This window comes from Macrosteles quadrilineatus, unplaced genomic scaffold (assembly GCF_028750875.1).
Source record: "Macrosteles quadrilineatus isolate MER2022 unplaced genomic scaffold, UCM_ALF_1.0 Scaffold_13__1_contigs__length_4303367, whole genome shotgun sequence".
Taxonomy (NCBI): domain Eukaryota; kingdom Metazoa; phylum Arthropoda; class Insecta; order Hemiptera; family Cicadellidae; genus Macrosteles; species Macrosteles quadrilineatus.
In genome coordinates, this window is record NW_026542606.1 from 2995467 (window position 1) to 3008700 (window position 13234).

At 38.1% G+C, this 13234-nt stretch overlaps 1 protein-coding gene across 1 annotated transcript in view; it reads left to right on the forward strand.

Annotated features, from left to right (window-relative positions):
* Nucleotides 1–13234, forward strand: part of LOC129004971 (DNA topoisomerase 2-binding protein 1-like) — a 169211-nt gene that overhangs the window by 11242 nt on the left and 144735 nt on the right. The window lies entirely within an intron of this gene.

Genomic DNA, 13234 nt, shown 5'->3' on the forward strand with positions numbered 1-13234 from the left:
GTTTGATGCAAAGCCCCAGAATTCTATTCCATATTGAAGAATTGGATAGAAGTATGCATAGAATAACATCAAACGAGTTTTTAAGTCAATTGTGTTTCTTAACCCTTTCAGTGCTATGAAACGATATATCGTTGTTTTAAAAAATCTCTAAGGGATATAGAGAGGAAGGTTATTTTAACAAAAAGTAGCAAAACGGCCATTGGTGACTTGCATGTTCATAGGATACACTAACAACCACTTAGCTAAAAGATTCGCCCAATCCGATGATTTCGAGGTGTATGTCTAAACCAAGGATTATGAACCTCTCTATTGCCCCAGTGGTTGTAGTATATCGCTACAAACACACAGGTCACCAATTATTTGCCACACAGGACGGGAATCGAACCCGAGCAGACGAATGCCACTGGCCAAGTGACACACGCCCTAGCCTTCTCGGCTATCTGTGCTTGAAGACTGAGGAGTCAAAATCGGGTATTTAAGCTGACGCCACCGATTGCGAACAGATAGCGCTACAGATGGTTGTTCAATGTGTTACTAGGTAGCAGCACTAGTTCTTATCTTATCTAACAGAGGCAGGTCGAGACCTTAAAGCACTTCATCCAAAATCGAATTATTGCGCACCCCAGACAATTGCTTTCTTGTTGACCTACAAGTTAAGGCGCCCAATGAATGCCTGTAGCTTCCCAATTAGTTCATCCTCAGGAAGGTATCTACCTCTAGCCATATTTCCAAGAGTTATCAGTCTAGCGTCAGAGAGCTCGTTACAATCAAAGAGTAAGTGATCAGCTGTCTTTTCTGACCTATCACAGTACCTACAGATCGGTTCACCATCATATAAGCCCATCCGTTGTAAATGTTTCCTGAATCTTCCATGACCAGTTATCAGTTCAACAATTAATTTAATTCTTCGTCTGTCTAGTCTCAAGAGGTCAGAGGCAACCTTTTTAGAAGGCCTAAACAGAGTAAGCTTGCTGACCCTAAGAAGGGGAACATCAACCCAACGTTTGCGATGCTTTTCCTTGGCCCATGACGCAATCGCAGAACATGCACTGTTTCGTGAGATGATTCAAGATTCAAGATCTTTATTTGTCATTAAGCAATACAAGTATTACAATAGACATCGTCAAAGTTGATTTTTTAAAAATAATACATACAGTTAATTTCCTGTTAGAGTAGGCCTAACAGCAAGAATGCACCAAGTGAGTACCAAACACTCTTTAAAATATAACAGTTAAACATAATTAACACTAAAATAAATAAATTAACAATTTACATGTCAATGATCAAAAATAAAATCTTTAAATATAATAACAATAACATCTTTAAATATAATAACAATTAAATAATTAAATATATTAATATTAACATTGATGTTCTAAAAACATAGGGAAGTAATATCACAGGTCAGAAAATCGTCTATGGAATAAAAAACATTTTCCTTAAGCCATTGTTTTAATAGAAACAAATTGTTTAAAGGGTACAATCCATGCCTTTTTTGGCAATTTATTAAATAGTTGTATCTTCATACACATGTGGCTGCTCTTTGTTTTTTCCAATCTTACAAAAGCTAAATCTAATTGATAGTTATTCCTAGTATAGTACTGATGAGTTTCGTTTCTAGTTGTACAATTTTTCAAAGACTCCTTAACATCTATTAGACAACAGTAAATATATAGATTAGGCAAAGTCATTATTTGTAATTCTTTGAATATTGGTTTACAAGACTGTCTTTGTGGTATATTCTTGATTGCTCTCAGTGCCTTTTTTTGCCATCCAAGAGCAGTCTGTGCACTGCAAGAGTTGCCCCATAAGGTTATACCATATCGTAGATGGGAATGAAAAAAAGCATAGTATGCAGTAATCAGCATATTAAAGCTTTAAAGCCTGACTCTCTATTTTTTTAAGTTCCTTTAAATCTTTACGGCTGTTTAGGAGTGTTGTATCATCTGCATAAAGAACAGAAGTACAAGGAATATTGAAAGAGAAATCATTAACTGCATTGATAAATAGTATGCCACAGAAGGGTTGTGGGCCTATCATTGTTGTCGCAGAGGCAGTATTTGCCAATCTGTCTGCAGCTTCATTACCTTTAATGCCTGAGTGTCCTGGCACCCAGCAAAGCGTAAGGTCATTTCTCCTACCCAACTCAGACACAGAAGCAAGACAGTCCCACACGAGCCTGGAGTTGAATTCGTAAGAGTTTAATGCTTTTAAGGTCGCTTGACTATCAGTATAGATATTAATTGTTTTGTCTCTGATATCTTTGTTAAGATGTTCTCGAGCACAAACCAGAATGGCAGTGACCTCCGCTTGAAAAACAGTTGGGTACACCCCCATTGGAAGACAAATGCCAGTGTCTCCATTTGTCCAATGGGCACCTGCTCCAGTGCCCCCATTTTTGATCTTAGAACCATCAGTATAGCATTCTAAATCACCTGTGGGTATGGGTCCTTTTCCGCCAGACCAATCCTTCCTATCTGGTATTAGTACTTTGAAAGGCTTTCCAAAGGAGTATTTTTTGGACATGTGATCTGAAGGCAAGTCCAATTCCTCATTATGTACCACCTGAACAATTTTGGAGTGACCTTAAGTTATCCATAAGTTTTCGCATCTAAGGCGTTGGGCTGTTTTACTTGCTACCACTTTGATGTAAATGTCGATAGGTAGCATATCAAGCAGACAGTCTAGAGCCGCTCCAGGACAGCTGCTTACTGCCCCAGTTATCATTATAAGAGCAAGCCTCTGAACTCCTGCTAAAGCTTTGACAGCTATAGTAGATTCATCTTTGGTCACCACAGAAGCGAACCATATGTAAGGGCGGGTCGAACAACATATACATACAGCCAGTGCAAAAGTTTAGGCTGTAACCCCCATGTTCCACTTACCATCCGCCTGCATGCCATAAGGGACCATTTGCCACGCTCAGTGACTTTTTGAAGATGTGGTCCCGAGTGAAGTGATCTGTCCAAAATTACACCAAGATACTTCACCTGATTCTGCAGCTCTATCACAGTGCCCTGCAGTCTTAGTGGGCCGATCCCATCCAGTTGTGAAGGGTACCATTACAACTTTCCTGGGATTTATAGAGAGCCCAACTTCCTGGCACCAACAGTCCACTACCCTTAAAGAGCTCTATTCATAAGGTCAGTTATGGTTCCGTGGAACTTTCCAACCACAAGGATTGCAACATCATCAGCGAAACCTAAGGCGAAAACCCCACTTTCATTGAAGGTCCTTATAAGGTCGTCTGCTACCAAATTCCAAAGGAGGGGAGAGAGAACCCCCCCTGAGGGCATCCTCGAGTAGTTCTTGCCTCGATCGTGTCATTATGGAGTGAGAGCCTAACCTTCCTACTGTGAAGCAAGGATTCAGTCCATCTACATATGATACCGTGAAAACCTCTTGCTCTCACCGCATTAAGAATCGCTGGAGTACCAGAATTATCAAAAGCACCACTTGTGTTTGATGTTATATTATGCATACTTTTATTCAATTCTTCAGTATGGAATTGAATTCTGGGGCTTTGCATCAAACATTGATTTAATTTTTAAGATACAGAAAAGGTTTTTAAGAATAATGATATTTGCACCTTGGAGAACATCATGTAAACCTATTTTTAAAGAATTAGGGATAGTGACTGTTCCGAGTTTAACAATTTTTAAAACACTTTTGATGGTGGAGGGAAATTTTGAAAAATTATGTAGTGAGAATGTCAAGCATAAGTACGATACTAGGTTTAAATATAATTTTCAATATCCGCGGCACCGTCTTTCATTAGTAGAAAAAACTCCGACATACATGGGCAAAAAATTGTTTAATAAATTGTCTCAAGAGCTCAAAAACAGAATACAGTCTAAGCATTTCAAGAGCGCCTTACTAATTTTCTTTTAATGAAAACATATTATAGTATAGATGAGTTTTTATGTGATCAAGATGTGTAATTATTTGGTATTTTAAATGCAATGTTTAAGTTTATCTATTTTGTCTACAACAATTATTTATATTTCCATAGCGTTAGTTTATTTTATTCGTTTACCTAACCCGCCATGTTAAACTTCCCTATCCTAAGCGTGATGTATACAACTTCGTTACTTCTCGAGTGATGTAAAGTATCAAAAAACTCACTCGGTGATGTAATGAAACCCATTTAAATAACATTGAGTGGATAACTTAAAAATTATACCTCTATGGAGCCAACGACGTTCAACGCTAGAAATCAGCTGTGCGCTTGAATGTTATTGTTATGCTTTAAAGTATTTTCCTAACCTAGCTTTTGTTTGTAAAAGAACGTTACTCTTAGAAGATGAGTGAAATGGATAGTGAAAAATATTGTACAGCCCCGTGTATATTGTCGGGTCAGGTAAAATCTTGTACGTTACACGTTACGCAAGAGCGTGTTTACATCACTTAGGTGAATTATGCAACTCGCTTACGCTCGTTGCACAACATTCACTTGCGTGATGTAAAAACGCTCTTACTACACTTGTAATGTAAATAGCTATTATAACTCCTTAGTTTTAAGGTATTTGTATACTGTGTTGACAATGTCACCTGTTTTATAGCATTGCTATATTTTGTAAACGTTATGTGACAATAAAGATTTATTTATTTATTTATTCACCCTGAATATCGAGAAAGGCACCCAGGGCCACTTCACTACTCTCTAGAGCTTTCTCAATCTTGCTTACAAGTTGGTGCAACACAGTCTCTCATGGTCTTCCTGAGACATACGCATGCTGATTAATAGGATGTGTCCTGAGAGCTGTATCCATCATATATCTTGAGACCAACTTTTCTAGGATCTTAAGGAAGAAAGAAGATAGAGAAATGGGTCTAAATGACTTAGGATCAGTGTAACTATCCCTCCCTGGTTTAGGAATAAATGTGATATGCGAATTACACCACCCTAAGGGAATGTGTCCTAAGGCTAAGCTGGCTCTGAAAAGTTTGCAGAGTGGGTGATAATTATGTCAAGACCCTCCTGCAAACAAACAGGTCTTACCTCATCAGAACCCGGCGATTTGAAGGGTCGTAATAAGCCAACAGCCCATCTTACCTTGCTGAAGGTGACTATGCGGCAAGCAGTGCTCCACATAGAATGAGTGGCACGACGGCACAGATTTGGCCGCTCTGGACTCACCTCCTCCTGCTGCTCTTCAGAAACAATAAAACCAGGGAAATGAGTTTTTACCATAACCTTTAGTATTTCGGTAGGTTCAAAAGCCATTACCCTCAACGGCACCAAGAGTAACATGTCTGTCTCTAACAAGCACCTTATGTATTCTAGAAGTATCTGTGGAGTGTTTGAGTAAATTAGCGAAAAATTAAGAGAGAAAAAATTAAAGTCATGTTTACAAGAAGAACAGAAAGGAAAGTTTATCTATTATACTAATTCCGTAAGGAATTTCTTGTGCACAGCAAAACTCTTTTATTTATGAACCGATTTTGATGATTAAGGTGTCAAATTAAAAAGAATTCTCTGTAGAAGTCATGGAATAACTTTTGTCATGCTCAGTTCAATGTGCTTTGCCCCATTGGACTTTAAAGTTTTCATGTATTTTAAATATACAAGTAAAAGTTTGTTAAAGTTTGTTAAGATTACCTAACATATGATTTATTTCTTTAAAAAAAATCTGTCTTCATAAAAATAGCCTGTTTCCCTTCTGTCATTTTAGTATTTACTTTTTCTGTTTACCTAATTTTGATTATCATAAAATTCTACCTAGAAGAAACATTCCCGTGTTTGCGATTCGGCGTTGTATTTACAACAAAGATGGCATGATAATAAATTGTGAAAAGTTACCTACGCTGGTTTTTGAAATTCAAAGAAATATTATGTGACCGCTTGATTTTTTTTTATATTGCACGGACAAATGCTGTCACAAAACAGACTATTATGACTTACGAGGTCTTAGCGTACAGCACAAAACAGATTTAAATTGCCAATAAAATTAAATGAGCCAGCCCCAGTCTCCGGAATAAAATCCAATAGTAACGAAGCTAAATATATGTAAAATAATATTATGGGATGAAGCTTCTATGTCCAATAAGTATGCTTTATCATCTGTAGAATGATTACTGCGAGATATCGCCAGAAGAGAAGGCCAAGCAATGCCTTTTGGTGGAAAGGTTTTGGAGGTAAGATCTGGCAATGAGCTACCATAGTCTCTGGTGCGAGTCGCTGTGAAATGGTAGAAAATTCAATAATTATATCACCTTTATGGTCAATGTTTAAAAATATTTCACTTGCTAAAAACATAAGAGCGAATCCAAGGGAATCAATATTTGCTGAATATCCTTTACGAACAAGGAATGGCCAAGAGAGCTACCTTAATGGTCTTTGTGAGACATTCATAAGTCTTCCACCACAATGTATTGCGAATAAAAATATCATTGACAAAACCTTCAGTGAACAATTCTCTGAAAATGCTTTAAAAAGACAAAATTCATGCAATAATTTAACCAAAGAATGAACATGGTGACCAAATTAATAATAAATTAGCTAAGCAACTAAATAATGACAGCAGAGTTTACTACTGAGTGGACACTTTGATTCGAGAAGAGGAAGACCGGTTACATGTCCTTAATGATTTTCTCCACACTTTAACACCAAGTGGTTATGTTGTTATGTTTATAAAAAGGTGGAATTTTAATTTTAACAAGAAATTGAAATCCATAAAAACGACAGGTTAATGGAACCAGAATAATGGTGAAAGAGATTAATGACAAAGTCTATGAAAATGATTACTGGAAGTTTGGCTGGAAAACGAGTATTATTATTCCAATTCAGTTTAGAATTGTCAGAGGGAAATTTTCTCCTGAAATTCAAACATCTGCAGTTCCAAATGCCGAATCGCTTTTGCCATGACCATCACAAAATTTCAAGGACAGACACTTGAAAAAGTTGGTCTTATCTGTCATAGTCCTGCTTTGAGCATTGGACATTGTACGTACCACGCTTTCGATTACCTAAAAATAATGGTGAAAAAACAACGAAACCAAGGTCTTCTGATTAAAGACGTTATTAGAGTGTTTGCGAAAAAATCTTATGGAAAGAGTCACCTTTAACATGTAAAAAGTAAGATGTAAATGTTAACTGTTCTGTCAGGCAGTATTGTGTACTCTGTTAAAACCTTTATTAAAACAGTAGCCTATTGAGTATTGACTTTTGATTTATTATGTAGTGACAAGATAAAATTGTATTTAAATTATTAAAATGACATTGAAATGTAGGTAATATTATTAACTGGAAACGACTAGTTTTTACAATATTATGAATTTCAGATTTACAATGATCAGCTGTTGTTTTTAATATTAAATGTGAAGGCTAGTAGGAAAAATTATCTAAAAGAACTGAACATACTCCTGGCCTTGAAGTGTCCTCACTTCAACAGTTAGTTTAGAACAAAACACATTACCTAACACAAAAGTTTGTTGTAGGCCGGCTATAGCAGCTGTTTGCATTTTTCTACTTCTCCTTTTCAACCTATACCATCTTTGCTGGGAAACACCTTAAAAACTGTTGCTGGAGACCACCGAAGTCCTAGCTCTTTGAAATGTTGAGCATCAGATTTTTGAAGGAACTTTGGTGTTTTATGATGAGATTGAGTAACAGAAGTGAACAAATCTTCACAGTTCATAACACATTTCATCAATTCAAAGCACTCTTGTTTCAATAATTCAACAAGTTGAGATTGGAGGATGAACGCTTCTCTGTAGTTTGTGATGAAGAGTAGCCTTTGTCCAGAGCTTCATCGGAAGATACAACCACTTGACTGGATTGCTTGACTGTCTTTACCGTAGTGGTTTCACTCTCGGTTGTGTTAGCGGTGGCACTGTCTGTTGGTTTAACAGCAACACGATCGGTAGGATGGGTGGTATCATTATCGGTAGGATGGATAACAGTACTGTCTCTTGGGATGACATCAATGTTGGTAGGTTGGATGGCAGCACTATCACTTGTCAAGGTAGTTGAGCTCACTGTTGTATCTGTATTCGTTGGTTGATCAGCACTGTCACTTGTCAAGGTAGTTGAGCTCACTGTTGTATCTGTATTCGTTGGTTGAGGTTTTGTCACTGTCTTTGTGGTATCTATAATCATCGTGTTTGCGAACTTAGGTATTGTGATTGTCACTGGCCTCTTTATTGTGATGAGTTTTGTTCCAGGTTGTATGATGTCGTTGCCTTTGATTTGAAACTGACTTGATGAGTTCGGTTTGATTACATGCACTGCAGTAGTTCTATGAGGTTGAGCTGAACTGCAATTAACCTTGGCCAAATATGGGTTGGAACCAATTTTTGAAAGCAGCACTAGCAGCACTTTAATGTAGCTGGTGATGTCGATGAATAGTTCACTGATTTGGTCTTCATCTTCAGCTAAAGTTTTAATGTTCAAATCATCTTCACTTGATGCACTTACAATTCGATAAAAATAAGAATCAAAGTCTTCTTTCTTCTTCTGGGTTTCTTGCATGAGAGTCTTTAAGGCTTCATTTTGCACTACTGTTAATGTTTCTTCTTGTTCAACATGTTGATCTACAATGTTTCTTATCTTGTTGAGACGAGTTTTAATAAAATATGTGAGTCGTGTATAAGTTTCAATTTTAAAATCACTATTTGGAGATGCCATTGTACAAAGATGATGAGATAAATGTAAAAAAATTCACATGGGTTCAGAGTTCCAATGTGGAAATAAGAGTGCAAATGGGTAAGAGTTCAGAGGCACAGAAAACAATGGGGAAATGAGGAAATATTAATATAAAAAAGAGTTCTAGTGGATGAGTGTAATTCCAAATCGCTTAAGTAATATCTTGGATCGAAGGACCATTATATAATGTGGAGTGTTTGAGTAAATTAATGAAAAATTAAGAGAGAAAAAATAAAAGTCATGTTTACAAGAAGAACAGAAAGGAAAGTTTATATTTACAATATTATGAATTTCAGATTTACAATGATCAGCTGTTGTTTTTAATATTAAATGTGAAGGCTAGTAGGAAAAATTATCTAAAAGAACTGAAAAGTATCCTTGATACTTTCAAAATTTCCACAAAAATTATTCCATGAAAGCCTTTTGGTTTTCCGTACTGCATGGTTATATTCTGTAAGAACAGTATGGTATGTATCCCAATTATTAGTTTTCTTAACTCGCCTGAAGTGGGCCCTTACTCTCTTCCTAAGAGAGGCAAGTTCGGGACCCCACCAACTAGCCCTATTGCTCTTGCCCTTGCGCAAAGGACAATTATCCTCAAAGGATGTAACTAAGCACCTAGTTAGACGATCTGCCGCTTCGTCAAGCGCATCAACTGTGTTTATAGGAGATGTGTTCAGATTTGAGGCAATCCTGCCCCGAAGATCAGCTCTGAAGGATGCCCAGTCGGTTTTAACTGGGCTCATGAATAAGCGAACCTCGCCGCAGAAATTCCCCAACCTGAAGACAATGTGCCTATGATCAGACAGGGATGGCTCAAGGGACACTGACCAGTCAATAATCCTGTCAGCCATACCCGCTGAACACAGGGTAAGATCAATTACTGATTGGCCTATCCTGCTTAAAAAAGTTGGTTCTGAGCCTACGTTTGCAACAAGTAGGCCGCAAGAAGCTAGGTACTCTAGAAGTGACCTACCTCGGTTGTTAGTGTCCCTGCATCCCCAGGCCGTATTATGGGCATTGGAGTCGCAGCCTATCACGAGTTCAGATCCAGACTCATGTGCGAGGTCGGCCAATCTTCTAACCTCGGCTGATGGGAACAGTCCATCGTCGCCCTGTGGCATGTAAACAGAGGCCAGCAGCAGTTTTATGTTAGATTTAGTACATACAGTCTTAATTACTGTTACGTCCCTCGAACAAAGCTCTAGAACTGGATTACATTTTAGCCCCTCTTTGACCCAAATGCAAGTTCTAGGGTGTGGTACCCTTAATAGTTCCCATCCCCGCAATTCTAAAATTATTGACCCAGGGTTCCTGAATCAAGGCAAAATCTAAGGACTGCTTAACCGTCCTCAGACAGAACACAGCCGTGGCAGCCTTACTGTGTTGTAGGTTCACTTAAAGGACCTGGGTCATCAGAGGGAGCACCAGAGATAACTCTGAGCTGTAGTTTCCCCAGGCCCAGGTGGATGATCCAGCCACGATCTTTTAGAACCTGCACATTCATTTCATCAATAGCAAGAACAAGAATCTGATGATCATCCTTCTTCTTCCCACCAATGACGCGCCAGTCCTTTGTCGTGACACCAGGATTTTGCCGCTCAATCTGAACAAAAACTTTAGAGGCTTCGACCTTGGCCAAACGCCTGTCAGTGCGAAGGAGCACTTTAGTCGTGCGCAACAGATCCTTGTAGTCTGCTACAATGACCTCCATACTCCCCTCACTTCCCAACGCTAGCTTCGGTGCCACCCTCTTTAGCCAGTCAGTTGTTTCAGAATTACCACAAGTTACGACAAGAGCACCCTTCTCATGGTAAATTTTTTCAAACTGATGCGGAATATTGGCGCCATCATCTCCAAACACCAACTCCATCAGTTTGTCCTGCAACAAGTCACATTCCTCAACAGAGAATCTCGCATCGGGATAGGCCGCTGGAGCTACTGCCAACTTGTGACCCACAAGCTGGTCTCTGTAGCTGACCTTTCCCGCAACGGATCCATCTGCTGATTGATTAGAGTTTTTATTTCTCTTGGGAGGAGGATTTTGAGAAGACCCAGGGTTACTATCGGGTCCGGTTCTACGCATCGATGATACGCCTGAACCTTCCCCAGGAGAACTCAAGGACCCTCGCTTCCTCTTTCTCCACTGTCTGTTAGGGATCCACGTGCCCTCAGCCTTTTTCCTTTCTCTAACAGACAAATTATACTCAGTTCTGGTCTTAACTGTAAAACCGATCTCAGAGTCGGACGATGCATCCGCCAGAGACGGAGAATCGCCAGCGTTGCTGGTGTTTAGTGGCTTGTTCAGGTCCGCATCTAACCTATGACAGAGCTCAAGAACATCAGTTGATGAATTGGGTGGAGTTCTAGCAAGTGGGTAACTTCTCGAGAAGATCACTGGCGTGTCCAAGATCTCCCCAGGTTCAATCTCCAGTGTGGTGTTCTGCACAGTAACAACATTGTTAAAGGAAAGCTGATTGTTGCCCTCCCCAGAATCCATGGGCTTGCCCTCCAAAAAGGAGAAGTGAGATTCCCTGCTTGAGCAGGTACCCACCTGGGGTAATGATTCCGTTTGTTTACTTTCAGCCATACTAAAACAAGAAAAGCAAAAAGTTAGAAGTTTAGCAGCTGAACCGTGACCCACTCACTACGCCTGCTAATGTCCAAGACTGGACCCTTTCGGGGTTGGACCCCTCATTGTCTCCAGCTCAGTCCTGTCACAGCTGCACACATACCTGTAACAGTTGGCGGTAACATTAGCTATCTGGGCCTTGGCCGGATTGGTGATTGTCACCTCCGCCCAAGGCCAGTACTAGAGCAGCCGCTCCCTACCCTAGGGCTGTCTAGTCACGACACAGCCAGTGCTATATCCGCTGCCTTCAGCGAGTGCAGAGGCACCCCTTGCAGGCTCAGCGGTCTTGGAGGAGCTTACGCTTGCCTCTCGCCCCCGCAGCACTAGTTAGTCACGGACTATTTAGATGATATTTTTCAGTTGAAACACAACAGTGATCATAAAAATGTGTCCCTGAGACTTTGCTGCAAAACATTATTTTCCCTACAATGGCTATATTACGATAACCTCGTCCAACTAAATCAAAGTTAAATTCAATATTACATTGTAAAACTATATGTATTTTGATTTTATGAGATTTTGGTTTCAAACAATGCTATCAGAACATGAACATTTATAGGAAAACCAGGAAAATTACAACAAAAACTAAGTTTTATTTCATGTTTACTACAAATACCGGGATTTATTTTTGTTATATATTTTCTTATTGTCTTATTATTCAAAATTAGCCTAATTAATAAAATAGTGACAACATTACAGTTAAAATTTGAACAAAAGGTAATGGAATTGAAAGGCAAACTAAAAGTCTTACGAAATACAAATTATTGGCCTAGCACTAAAAGGGTTAAACCATATTATTTGATAACAAGCCGAATTCAGTCTTCTAATTAAATTTTCAATGCTTTTGTTCCAATTTAAATTTGAATCTACGTACAAACCCAGAAATTTTGTATCATCGTGAACAGCTAAATTTTGGTCTTTAAACTCTTTTGCCTGAGCATTACAAAACTTTACCAGTTGGGTTTTATCTTGATTAATTTTTAGACCGTTAATGTTGAACCACTGTTCCAGTTCCAATAGGGCTTGTTTTACTTTGAGCGGTAATTCTGAATCATTTTTACATTTGACAACTGCAGTTGTATCGTCGGCATATAAGATTAGGTTGTTAGAGATATTTTTAGGCAAGTCATTTATATACAAAATAAAGAGTAAAGGTCCAAGAATCGAGCCTTGAGGAACACCAACTTTAATCTTTTTCCATTCTGATATAGATTTTTCATTATTTTTAAAAATTATTGTTTTTTGGAAACGGTTTGTTAAGTATGGAGTCAACTGTAATACAGATTTTGTTTTTAAGTTAAAAATATTTAGCTTTTTCAAAAGGATATCATAGGTGACACAGTCAAATGCCTTGGATGGGTCACAAAACACTCCCATTGTGCTCTGTGACCCATCCATAGCCCATGAAACCTCACTAATAAAATCTGATAAAGCTTTCATTGTGCTTAAACCCTTCCTAAACCAATTTATTCACTAGCCAAAATATTATTATTTTAAAGAAAACTTGAGATTTGTTTGGATACTAGTTTTATAATTGTCCGGAATTTGTCTCTCACCCTTCTTGAAGAGAGGTTTTAGCTCTGCTTATTTTAAATGATTGCGAAAAATGTTTGTTTGAAAAGATTGATTTATAATTATAGATAAAGGTTCAGCTATCAAATTTGAGAAATTTTTTATCATATTGATAGGAATACTGTTTTACCCATACAGCTGACTTTTTACTTTTGAGATATTTCATATTATTAATAACTTCTTCTATACTCTTACAAAACTGAATTCAAATGGGTTAGGTTGGTTAAATTTATAGGTTAAATTGGAATTTTCTTCATAATTATTAAGCCCATAATATAATGCTTTAATATACTAAATTATTAGTTTTTTTTAAGACTGCACTAGAAAATAAAAATAAATGAATTTAAATACAGTTTTAGCTCTCAGCCTATGAACAACTGTGT